At 36.3% G+C, this 13,655-nt stretch overlaps 1 protein-coding gene across 3 annotated transcripts in view; it reads right to left on the bottom strand.

Annotated features, from left to right (window-relative positions):
- Positions 1 to 2,665: 2,665 nt before the first annotated feature.
- Positions 2,666 to 13,655, bottom strand: part of TMEM144 (transmembrane protein 144) — a 60,622-nt gene continuing 49,632 nt past the window's right edge. For 2 of the 3 annotated variants that reach the window (XR_006380930.1, XR_006380931.1), the window contains 2 exons: positions 4,292 to 4,366; positions 2,666 to 3,427 (listed from right to left, as the gene is read on the bottom strand). The gene's annotated coding sequence lies outside the window, so the exon portion shown is untranslated. Of the gene's footprint in view, positions 3,428 to 4,291; positions 4,367 to 11,640; positions 11,680 to 13,655 lie in introns of those variants that run through there. The other variant, XM_044224707.1, reaches the window with a different exon arrangement.

The raw sequence follows: 13,655 nt of genomic DNA, 5'->3' as shown, positions 1-13,655 counted from the left end.
AGTGAGGGGACCCATATGTGGGAATAAATAAATTAGAATATACAAAAATTATTTATTACAATCAATGGAAATCATGGGATAAAAGTAGAGTGATTGTTAAGTCCTGACTTGCTAAGGCTTATGAATTGGCCCAATATACTTATCAAAAATTCCCCCTCTATACTCCAAAGTATCCCACTTTATGTGATACAATATGGCCATCCAAAGAATAGGCCACTCTTCCCTGAAATAGGGAAGACATATATATAGCTTCTCCTTCTTCCTTTCACATTTGCCTAGCTCAGTATATTCAATGTTTCCCTAGACCAAGCATATTAACAATATCTCTTTGGGTCCAATGGGTGGTGTTTCAGAGAAACTCTAGCTATGATATCCCTTACAATTTACTGACACATGATTCCTAGGAGTCTTCAGAAATAGCTTATATATCCTCAAAAAAACAGTTCTCTTTGTCCTTTTAATATTGTGGTCAATTGTATTACTGAGAAAATAATTTGCTGGATTTCTCTACTGAACCACTTTCTACCCTGCTACTCTACCAGAGACTCAGCTGTCTCTGCTGAGTGAATATACTTTTTACCCTGTTGATACCAGGTTTGGCCAGGACACTGGCATTGACCAGGGAAAAGTGAGTGTGAGTCGAAGTAATGGTGACACTTCAGAAATTTTAGGCCCCATCATGTGGTTCTGCTTTCTCCCTTTTCTCTCTTCCAGGAGAATGGAAAGCTCCAGATGGAAGCTGTTTCTTCAGCCTTGGTCCTGGAATAAAGACAGTGTGTATCTCCAGAGCTCAAAGCAAGACAGGGACCCTGCTGTGTGAGCCACAGTGGTTCTGGGATTGTTTGGAGATGCAGCATGACTTAATCTAGTATGAATGATACAATTCTTGGAGCTTCCCACTTTCTTTTCTGTTCTGGCTCTCTCTCAGGGTCAGTTTCTGATGCCAGGAAGCCACATATGCTTCTGAAGAGCCATTGATATGTTGGATTAACGGATGCTGCAACATTGGACATAGTGATCACAATACCAAAATGTTTGCCTCATATCTTCTGGGCCAGAGGTACCGCGGTTATAAAAGCTGAGCTGTAGTGGATACATGCTATTTTTGTTTGATGTGCCTCTTCCCTCCAGGTCTTTTTCTCTCTTCATTCATGTTCTATTAGGGGTGCCACTCACAGATTCCTTCCTCCTTACTTGGGAATAAACAGTCCACCCACTCATGGTAGTCCATGCCCCCAGTCTAGTGATTGCTCCAAGGGTAATCATGTGCCTGGCGTTCTCTTTTGGGACTCTCCATTTTCTAGCTGACATGGAAGGCGTTTTTCTTAAGAGATGTTAGAGCAAGAATGGCAGGTAGCTGGAGCTGCTTGTGGAGTCTCACTACCATGTAGAGATAGCCTATATAAGAATAAGGAAAGCAGAAGCAAGCAAGGATATGTGGGGCTGAATGAGAGTCCTAGAAAACGTAGGGGAGCAGAGGGACACAAGAACAAGATGGGACTAGGGACAGAGACTGAGAACCCTCTAATTCTCAAGTCATGCTTGAATACCATTACACTTACTCTCTCCTTATTTATCTAAATGGATACATTTCTATTTATCTCAAGCTGGTTTATGTTGTTTTTTTTCCTCTTGAAATTAAAAGACTTAACACATGAGCTGTGCTAGATGAAGCCAAGCAGAAGTTATCTTGTGGTTTCTGCTAAAATACATTATTAGAAAGACCAAGAAGTAAGAGTGAGGGTAGCCACAGGAAAAGTTGGAAATGCCTCTGTTGGGGCCTCCCCTTTGCTGTAGAAGAGCAAGGAAAAATGCAGAGGTGTCCTCTCTACTCTTTCAGATCTAGACTCTTAGCCCAGAGAAGCAGGCTGCTGAACAATGTTGGAGGGATAGAGATTAATAACCAGATGAACAGCTATGAGCTACATGCTTTCTCTTTTGAGCCATGCCCAGCTGTTGCCAGGGGCATCTTCTTCCTCTGAACAGGAAGTAACAGAAGGTGAAAGGAGGTAACTCACTGGGACAGGAACACAGTAGACATGAAAATTTCTGAAAGGAATTGCTGAAATTAAAGCTATAATTTTCTAGGTCCAGCCCCTTCCCCACAATATTCTTGAGCAAACTGCATATCTAAATATAACAGCCTCATTAAAACCGTGATATTTAGAAAGGTCTAACATGTGGCCTTTCCTTGGATAGTACAAAACAGCAGAAAAGAAGTGTGGGAAGTAAATGACAAATGAAAAATACAGATAAGTAAAATGATTTCTCCAGTATGCAAGAGAATTAGACAATTCTTGGTTTCTAAATGTCATTTCCCAGTAAAAGGAACTAATCTTGTTGAAGAAAGGATTGATAATGGTTTGGGTAGGAGAAGTGCAGGGTGAATTAATGTACCAGAAAGCTAAGAAGTACACAAAGACTGATGGAACCCTCCCTGCTGGCTGAACCGAACTATTAAAAACAATGACGCTTGCAATAGATTTTGACCCATTGAACAACAACAACAACAACTAGTTTCCACGCCCATAGAAAAAGAGAGAAAGGAGGGAGAAGGAAAAGTTTATTTTCACAGACGAATACTGGGTAGAAAATGTACAATTCATGATAAAATTACAAAATCACCTTTTTGCAGTCACTGACATAATTTATTCAGGCAGGGATCATCACTGGGTGCCAATGCGTGAAAGTTGGGTGGGGAACAGGGTATTAACAAACTCTCAAAGTATTTTTTTAACAATGTGTAAGTCTGATAGGAAACACTTCAATCAAATTATCAAACTCAGCACCTCTCTTGATATAATGGGAAGTCTATCACATTAACTATTGTAGTCTGACAAAAATATCTAAACTACAGCTATTCATAAGGAAATAATCAGACAAATCAAGATTACAGACTATTTTATAAGACAACAGGCTGAGATTCTTTAATAAAAAAGTCAATATCATTAAAGATAAAAACAGCTAGAACAGGGAATTGGTATAAATAAAAAGGCAGTAAAGAAACATGATAACTAAATTCAGTGTGTAAGTCTTGAATGGATCTGGATCAAAAAAGTGATAAGAAGCTATAAGGGACGTTATTTTAACAATCAGGGTAATTTAAATATAGACTAAGTGTCAGATAGCTATTGCTGTGTAACAAATTCAAATTCAGTGGCTTAAATAATTACTGTTTCTCAGGGTTCTGTAGATGGCTTGGGAGGTTCTTCTGTTGATATTGTTAGCACTCGCTCATGCAGCCGGAGGGAACTACTGGATGGCTGGGATCCTCTCTTCACAGGTTCTCTTACTTTCGAAGAGGGCCAGACCAGTGTTCTCAGTGGCACCAGCAGCCTTCCATGAGGACAGGCCCTGGTCAGCATATGCTTATCTAGTCTCTGCTTGCAATGGGTTCTTTTGTTAATGTCTCAGAGGTTCACAGTGCCTATCAATGGAACAATCAACCACAGACGTCATATTAGATAATGGGTTTGGATCAATATTAAGCTTTTTGGCTGTGTCAATAATATTGTGATCATGAAGCACAGTTTTCTAGTCTTCAGTAATAAAGGCTGAAGTTGTTAAAATAATGTGATATGATTTGTTACATGATTGGTGGAATCTACCTTTCGGAACTCTGGGGAGGGAGGGCAGGAGAGAGGGAGGAGAGACAGAGCAACAGAGAGAGAGAGCACCAGCTAAGGGAGCAAAATGTTCACAATTATTAAAGTTGGATGAAGGGGATACAGGTATTTCTATTAGTATTCTTTCCAATCTTCAAACCTGAGTTTGTCACACAAATTTTCAGTATGTTTGATATTTTGCAAATAAGACTGGGTTGAGTTCAAAAGAACCGCAGTAAGCTTGTGAAGAGCACACGGCTTGCTCCTCTCAGGTTCTTGATTCAGGAGCCCTGGGATCTGCCTGTGTGACAAGAACCGAGCTGACTCTGTTAGTCACTGGTTCACGCTTTTAGAGACAGTACACCACACCAAAAAGTGAAGAGGGATCCACACGCTTCGTAATTACAAGGACAGAGGGTCAGAAAATACAGATTAAACAGAAAAAGAAGGGGAAAGGGAAGTTACAAAAAATGAAAAAATAACATAAAATAAGATGGAAGAAAGGAAACCAGACAGGATTTGTAGGGATAAAATGATAAAGCATAAACTCTCTGGTCAGGTAAAAAGACTCATATTGGGTCAAAAAGCAAAGCTCAGTTATATGCTGTTCACAAGTGACTCATCTAAAGGTAGGTCAAAAAGTGCATTCAAAAGACACAGTGAAACTTTATAAAGATAAATTTTACCTTCTGTGACGAAGATCTAACTGGAATAAATTTCTCTGAACTAAATGGTATAACATCAGAATTCAAGAAACAAACCTGTAAGAAACAGAAAAGGAAATGAATAGGAGAACAATCCTTTTAGGAAACATTAATGGACAGATTAGATTTTAAAAAAATAATTATTTGGTTTAAAGGGTGCGAAAAAGAAAATAAATGGGGTTGATTTGATTTGTTTATGCAGAATTTAAATGCTTGAGAACAGTCATGGCATCTTATTTTCAAGCTTCCATTAAGCATTTATAGAAATTGATCCTATCTAAGTGCACAAAAACTGCTTCAATGAATTTTATTAACTAGAAAGAATATGGATTATATTAATTTTATGAAGAATAAAAATTACAAAAATAAAAATTTAAAAACTTTAGCCACTTGGAAATTCTAAGGATTTTTTTATTTATTTGAGGGAAAGAGAGAGAGAGAGAGGGGACAAGCAGACAGTGGCGGGGGAGAGAATCTCAAGCAGACTCCCCACTGAGTGCAGAGCAGGGCACAGGGCTCCATCTCACCTGAGACCAGGACCTGAACTGCAATCACGAGTCGGCACTTAATGGGCTGAGCCACCCAGGTGCCCCAACCATCTGGAAATTTTAAAATGCGATCTTAATTATTCTTGTGAAGAACATATTTTAACTGATTGTACAGAATGTCTAGAAAATGAAGATAAAAATTAGATATATCACAATTTAGGTGACTTGTCTAATATTCAGAGAAAAATTAATAGATGTAAATACTTTACTACAGCAGATAGAATAAAATATTGAATTAAAAACTTATCTCAGGGGCTCCTGGGTGGCTCAGTGGATTAAGCCTCTGCCTTTGGCTTGGGTCATATCAGGGTCCTGGGATCGAGCCCGCATCGGCTCTCTGCTCAGCGGGGAGCCTGCTTTCCTCTCTCTCTCTGCCTGCCTCTCTCTGCCTACTTGTGATTTCAGTCTGTCAAATAAATAAATAAAACCTTAAAAAAAAAAAAACCAACTCAGATTAAAAATAGAGGATTAAAATGATTACAACAGAAATATAAAACACAAATCATAGAATGAATAAATAAAAGCAGTAACTGTTTTTCTTCCCCAAACTGGCATTTTAAACCAATAAAATAAAATATAAAACCATGCAGTAGCACAACCAAAACACTAAAAAACTTGAAAGCTGTAAATCACCCTGGAATTAAATTTACAGATTTAGATGGTATCCAATCAAAATACCAATAGATGGGGGCCCATGGGTGGCTTGGTTGGTTAAGTGACCAACTCTTGGGTTTGGCTCAGGTCGTGATCTCAAGGTTGTGAAATCAAGCCCCATGCCAGGCTTCATGCTGGGCATGGAACCTATTAAGATTCTCTTCCTCTCTGCTCCTTCCCTCCTCTAAAAAAACCTCCAAAACCACAAACAAACAAACAAAAGATGTATTGTTGCTGCTATTTGTTTGCTTATTAGACTTATTCTAAATTTAGCTTGAAATGTAAACATATAAGAATAACCAGAAATAACCTGAAAGGGAAGAGGAGTCACAGTGAATAAGTTAACCAGTTTTAAGATGTACTATTAAGACACAGTAATTACAACTCTTTGTTCGAGCACAAAAAATGATTACATGATCTAGAGATTGACTCAAGTACCTATAGGATCTTAGCATACATTAAAAACATTTCAGAACATTGAAGAAAAGCAGAATTATTCAACAAATGGTGCTGGGAAAACTTAAGGGGTTTTTAGAAAAATTACCTAGGTAAATCTTCACCCCTTGCTCTAATATTAACTCAATATGAACTAACACTTTAAATATAAGACATGTAAATAAAAGTGTTAGGAAAAAATTACAGAGATTGATAAAAATTATTTTGAGAGTGTGACCATAATCTGTTAAAAGGGAACACTTGATATGTTTTACCTTGTAAGAATTAAACATATGGGTGGTAATCATCAACAAAAGCAAAATGAAAAATAATTAAGAAAAGTATTTACCAAAAAGTACACTACAAGCAAAGAGTTTAATTCCCTTAATATACAAAAGGATCCTACCTATTATCATTTTACGTCCCCAAACTTCCTAGAAATAGTTGTCAAGAGATAGGAACAAGAAGAAATTTCCAGAGAAATGCAATACAAGGAGTTAGTAATACGTAGAAAGAAATGATCAATTCTGCTCACAAACCAATACACACCTAGACACACTTAGATGTTTAGATGCCATATTTAATCAAATCATATTGGTAAATAATTGAGAAACTGATAAAAATCACTTTGAGTACCCAGAGAAATCTGTTAGCAGGGTTAAAATACAATTACAACTTTTGCAGAGTATTACGGCGATTATCTATCAAAATTTAAAATATGTATCTATTTTATGATATCATGATTCTACTAGGAATATGACTTATAAACATATACACAGAAATGCACAAAATGTACATGCAAGTATATTAATAACAGCATTTTGTTTTTTAGTAACACATGTAAGAAATAATCTTTAAGACCGAGTGTGTGCCTGTGTGTGTGTGTGTGTGTGTGTGAAAGATAGAAACTGAGAGATTGGGAAAGAATGATAGAATGAATCAAGATGCTGTTTAATTTTGTTTTATACTTTTGTTTTTTTCATTGTTTTAAAATAAACTCTTTTTATTGGTAAACCAATTTAAACAAAACCTATGTCTGCTTCAGTGAGAATGTAGAAGGGCATCGTAAGTTATGATAAAAAAAAAAGTTCGGGCGCCTGGGTGGCTCAGTGGGTTAAGCCGCTGCCTTCGGCTCAGGTCATGATCTCAGGGTCCTGGGATCGAGTCCCGCATCGGGCTCTCTGCTCAGCAGGGAGCCTGCTTCCCTCTCTCTCTGCCTGCCTCTCCATCTACTTGTGATTTCTCTCTGTCAAATAAATAATAAAATCTAAAAAAAAAAAAAAAAAAGTTCTTGTTCTTTAAAGAAATTTCTTTTAGTGTAGTTTAAACTCCAGCTAATGTGAATAACAATTTATGTTGATGTGCTTTTCTCCCTCTTTCTCTTCCTTTCTCTTTCTTCCACAACTGAACTGCCTAAGGAAGGGCCATAGGAAAACCCTGTTGGATTCTGTGAGACTTTTCTGAAAAGTTCGCCTGACTGAATAGTTAAGTCAAACAGCTGGGGCTACAGAACCTAGTAAAACCACACAAAAGCTGAGGGAAATTACGTTGTCTTCCTTTGATTTATAATTTTGAAACATCTTTTCAGGAGGAGAAATCAGTTCCACAAAGCATTGAAGTTCAGAAATAATTAGGCATTTTGAATTTTTGCAACAGCCACAGAAAAGAGACCCGCATTTACATAAAATGGCGCAGCATGTAGAGAAAGCCTGGTTTCTGCAGAAAATCCCTCCTACAAGAAAACATTTAATTCCAAGTTGCCTTCCGATTGGCTCCCCCAGACCCCACATAAAATACACAAGAAATCTCTTGGAATATGTTGTGAGATTTAGATTTTTACATATTTTCTTACCACTTACTTAAGAAATCTGTAACACTCCCATATTAAAATTGACAGCTCTATTACCAGGACAAAACATATATGTGATTTTGAATTTCAGACCTGAGGTCCTCAATAAGAAGCATCACAATTAAGATGATACCAGTGAAGAGACAGGATTTGAAATGACTTTTGTTGTGTAAATGAAGAGAAATGAAGAAGGTTCTGGGAAATATCTCAGCTTATGATTTGAGTATTTTAGACACGTCCAACTTTCCTATCTCCATGGAATTTGCTTCTTGGTAATTTTCCACTAAGCATTTCAGAGCTGAAACAAACAGGACTGTTTGGTACCCGACTTCACCTCAGACGTTTACCTTAGTAAAACATCATTTTGTACCCAGGAAATAGGAACTGAGGACACCCCTTCCTCAAGCCACTCCACCCGGTGGTGGTAAGAAGCTGTAAGAATCCTTATTCAGAATCCATCCAATTACAGCAAATGATTACTTAATAGCCTATTGGGAAAACATTTCCGCCTCTGGGTTGCAAAAAGGTCTTCAAAAATAGCAGGGCAAATAGTCCCAGGTCTTTGTGACCTAAAATGTCTAATGAAGCTGAAGAAGAGTTATTAGAGCATCATAGAGAAACCTGAAACTATTCAGCCTAATGATGTAGTAATGATGTCTCTCTGTCATTAGGTCAGAGAATAATGTGACTGCTAGCTCAGTATTTATTCAGCCACATTCACCACTGCGGGTGGCACTGGCTTTGAGAATTTTCCTATGTCCTGAATATTCTCAGGCAACACACTCTCCTGTTTACATAACTCTAAAAATGGATTTATTTTGTGATGTGTTCCACTGCTAGGAAATTAAATGATAAAGACTAAAGTCAAAAAGTAATAAAAACCCAAGACGGAAAATCAGATGTCATATTGACAATTCAACTGACTGTATGGTGTGAGATAGAAAGTAAGGTTTCTCAGTTCAGATTTTAAAAAATCCATAAATGACAAAATATAAACATTTCAGAGGAGAGATGCAGGGGGGAAAAAAGAGAAAGAAGTCCAAACTTTTTTTTAAAACATAAAGACTATCACAATTAAACCTACACTGTCCTCTGGTGGTCAAAATTGAAAATGTATTTTTACAGAGAAATTAAATGAATGATTATTTAATACACATTAATAACTAAAGGTGAGGCAATCAGATGCTTCACTTTGAGTGAATGTTTCGTTAACCAACTCACTTGACTACAACATTTCTCCTAATTATTAAAGTTGTATGGCTTCTCTTCGGAGAGGTCATAATTATTCTAAACTTTCCCCTGTAATGCAGAGGCTGTAAGTAGTAAGTTGTATTAGATGACACAGCCTATATACTTGGAATTTAGGTATTCATGTATATTACAATTTATGTAGAAATAATAGGAAAGAATGTTTTTCTAGATTTCTTGGCTACTTCATTTTAGGGAAGTAGGCTGTGACTTATTTAATGCCTTATTTTATCATGAACATTAAAATGAAAATTTTAGGAACACAGATACATACATGATTGTCAAAGAATATCAGGATATAGAATCTCACCCAGCAACCAAACCTAGTGCTTTTTGGCTACAGTATACAAACCTTAGACATATCTTAGAGTATGGATCCTTAAGTAAAATAGATAAATAGATAAATTATTTGGAATATTAATTTTTCTATCTAGAGAAAATTAAAGCCTGCATTTTCTTGACTGTTTAGTTTTAACATCATCTTGTATAATTTCATACGAGAGCCAACAAAATTTTTTACTGCTGTATTCCTTGAGCCTCAAAACGCCCCATCCCTAAAATGTATAAATAATTTTATTTGGTTCCTCTTTTTATTTTAATCATAAGACATGTTTTTAACTAAGGAAGATAGGACAGAATCTATGTTTTACTTTTGTTCTTTCAGATAGAGGATTTAAAATTTCCTGTTAACTTTGTATATTTTATCTACTGTATTAACTAGATGTGAGCTCTTATTAAAAAAGTCACACAGTGAAATTAAAAATGGTCTTGAACTTTAGTATCTCAAACTTTCTCTTTCTCAAATAAACGTCTTTCTTTTTTTTCTTTTTTTTGGGGGGGTTCTTTTTTATAAATTTAATTTAATTTTTTCCAGTGTTCCAAGATTCATTGTTTATGCACCACACCCAGTGCTCCCTGCAATACGTGCCCTCCTTAGTACCCACCACCAGGCTCACCCAACATCTTTCAATATAAAGCCTAAATATGTGATAGAAGATCATTTTAGCACCAAACAAGGTCTTTGGGATTTGGCTTATTTTAATTCATTCAATAAATATTCGTGGTGTACTTTTTTTTAAAAAAAATATTGTGTTGGCCACCTAATTCAGTGAGGGAGAGCTACAAAGATAAATCAGAAACCTATCTTGAGATTAAGAGGCCTGGAGCTTTGCGAAGAGACACGAAGGATGGAGGGAAAGTGAGACTGTAAAGAGGAGGTGAAGACATGCACTTGTATCACAGAAATGACAAGGAGTGTGCTTAAGCTGAAATAAAACTCCTTGAGCAGATGGGCAGATGGTAAACTAGAAGGAGGAGTTGTTTTTTTTTTTTTTTTTTTTTTTCTTAATGTGGAAGGCATGCAAATCCAGAAGAAAACATTAGTATTTTAACAGATCAAAGGATTGTGGCACAAAATGTCAATTCATGGAAGAGAAAACTTTGACAGAAAAATGTTAAAACAAGTAATAAAAGAAAGGCAAATTAAGTAAATGACAGGCTATTTTTAGTCTACTGGATATTAACTTTAAAAAATGTTTTTAATTTTTTAATAGGGAAAATTTCAAACACTCACAAATGTGCAAAATGATAACATACCACCACCCCAAGTACCCATCAACCACTTTCTGTGACTTTCAGTGAACATCCAGCTTTGTTCTTAAAAGACCCACCCACTTAACCTTACCCCTGTAGCCGTTTCTAACAAATCCCAGACCTCATTTGCTTTGACTCAGAAGTAATTCTGTTTGAATTTCTAAAAAAGGACACTTTTAAAAAGTAACCAAAATACCATTATTCAAAATACCATACTTCAAGGTAATTTAGACAGTTTTCAAAATTTCAATTGCTTTATTCTTGAAATAAGGATTGAAATAAGGTCCACAGACTGCTTTTGATTCACATGTCTATGAAGTTGTTTTAACTCTATAGATCCTTTTCTCTTTCTGTCTCTGAATGTCCACCTCCACACACATGCATACATATAAACAGCTGAATATATATTACATAGATGTACAGAAATACGTATGTACACACGCATGTGTATTTGTTGAAGGAATCAAGTCATCATCTGTCCCGTACAGTTTCCCACACTTGGTATTTTGCTGCTTTGATTCCTGTGGTGTCTTTAACATCTTCCTTCTTTCCCTATTTTGTGTATATTGGTAATTACAATTAGGGTTGAGACTCTGTTAGGTGGTTTGGGAGAGGGTTTAAGAAAGTGGAGTTTTGCTCTGGATTGGATGTTGTCAGGAAGTGGATAATTCCATGACTGGGTGTCTTTATAAATCTTGTCTAGGAGTGGGGAAGACTAGAGAGAGGCCAAAGCTGTCCGTTGGTAAAGCAGCCAGTCACTCATTTCAACCAGAAGGGGTATTTTTTGGCTCGAACAATATGTTTTGTCTGTGTTGCGACATGATTGTGAGTTTTTCTCTTGATCCATTTGGTTACTGATGTTGTTCTGTGAACTTGTTTTTGTTCAACCCAAGACCTGAGAGTACTGGACCCAGTTCCTGGCTATCAGGGCCGTTTTTCTCAGCGTTCACTCACCTCCACCCAGCAGCTTGTCTCCTCAGTATATGTCTAAAGGAAATGCCTGCATATATCCATAGAAAGTCTAGTACAGGAATGTTCGTAGTCTATGAACAGAAGAATCGAAAAGCAAATTGTGGCATATTCATAAAATGTGATAGATTACTACTCACTAACAAAGACAAACAACAAAATATCTAAGCCTCAAAAATATTATGCAGGGAGAAAATAACCAAACACTGAGAAACATTTTATGGTTTCACTATATATATTATATGGACAAGCAAAATTTATAGTGTGGAAGAACAGCTATTGCACAGAATGATGTGCATGGGGAGGGGTAGAAGGCCTAGGCCTGGGGAATTGACCACAAAGTGTCATGAGGGAAATTTCTTGGGTGATAGAGCAAGACGTTATAACTTGATTTGTGTCATGGCAGGTCACATGTTTAACTTTGTAAAAATTGATCAGGATGAGCATTTATTGTATATAAATTGTGCCTCAATAAAGTAAATGTCACATTCAATTACAATTTTTCTATTTGTTGGACTATTATTGTCTCTTCAACTCTTCTTATCCATGTTCTATTTACAAGCAAACTTCATAAATTGCCTCACTGAAAGTAATCCTCAAAGTTCCCCCAAAACCTCTTTGTCTTACTATATCATATTTTGAACCAAATATAGACATTGTTTGTGAAAATAGTCTAACATGTTTTTAACCTCAAAATTTATGGAATTTTATATATAATAAAACATTTTAGGTATTTTAAAAACTTATCATGAATGAATTGACCACCAGACTCATAATGTGTCCAGTCAAGTAAATGACAATTTACTTTACTTTGTCTTTCAAGTGAAATATGTCATGTTTCAATCAAGAAATACATTATGTATGTGGAGAGGCTATATTTGTTTCCTTCTTCAGGCTGTGTGTAATTTTTTAAAAAGTTCTCACCATATTTTTTATTAGGTTCCTTACTTTCCTGCTTCCAACACCTTTGCTTAATTTGACTTCAATATAAGCAAGTGAAATTCTAATTACTGTCAGATCAGGTATAAAACCCAGAGGAGAACTTCCCAAGAATTCCACGTTCTTCTGTGTGTTTATAATAAACATGTTTTTATAGTCTCAGACACATTATAAAACAATCTTCACAGAATTGTAATACCAAGCAGTGTACTTAAGGGTTTAAACTCAAATTCTTTTTATGATTAAAGAGCTAATTACCACAAAATGCGTTACCATACTGGTGATAGTTAACTGTATGTGTCAACTTGACTGGGCCGCAGGGTGTCCAGGTGTTTGGTTAAACATTATTGTTGGTGTGTGTATGAGTGTGTTTCTGGAAGAGATTAACATTTGAATTGGTATACCAAGTAGAACAGATTGTCCTTCCCATGAGAGGCCTCATCCAATTCATTAAAGGCTGGATAAGAGTGAATTCACTGCCAGCCTGAATGTCTTTAAGCTGGAATGTGGGTTTTCTCCTGTCTTTGGAGGACCTGGACTCAGAGTTGAATTTAGAGCATTGGCTACCCTGGTTCTTAGGCCTTCAAATGTAGACAGCAGTTTCCACCATCAATGCTTCTCAGGTGTTTGTTTGACTTGGACTGTAACTATAGCTCTCTCCAGACTGCCAACTGCAGATCTTAAGAATTCTCAACCTCCATAATAATGTGAGTCAAGTATATAAAGATTACAGTAGCATCACGGTAAATAAGTGATAAGTAGGTTACAACACACATATTAAAATCCTCTGGTCAATTTTATTTTTCACTTTCCTCAGGATGCTTAAAAAGATAGGAGTTTAACTGTTGTTTTCAACAAAAAGTGAGACACATTCCCTCATGAAGACTTCAGTAGCTAAAAAACAACAGAGTTAGCTTTGGTGTCCTTTGTCTGTAAGAAGAATCTTCCTGTCAATATCAAGAAAGTTAAAAAAAAATCACATTCCTTTTATTTAATTCTTGTCACAGCTTTTTCTATACAAAGATATGTGCCTAAAAGGCTTTATGCAATATTCCAGGTGATTTGGTTCTTTTCTTTCTTAAAAATAAACAAATAAAAATCACCTGACATA

This window comes from Neovison vison, chromosome 11 (assembly GCF_020171115.1).
Source record: "Neovison vison isolate M4711 chromosome 11, ASM_NN_V1, whole genome shotgun sequence".
Taxonomy (NCBI): Eukaryota; Metazoa; Chordata; class Mammalia; order Carnivora; family Mustelidae; genus Neogale; species Neogale vison.
Note: the sequence above shows the minus strand (reverse complement) of the source record. Positions and strands in the feature narration are given on the sequence as shown.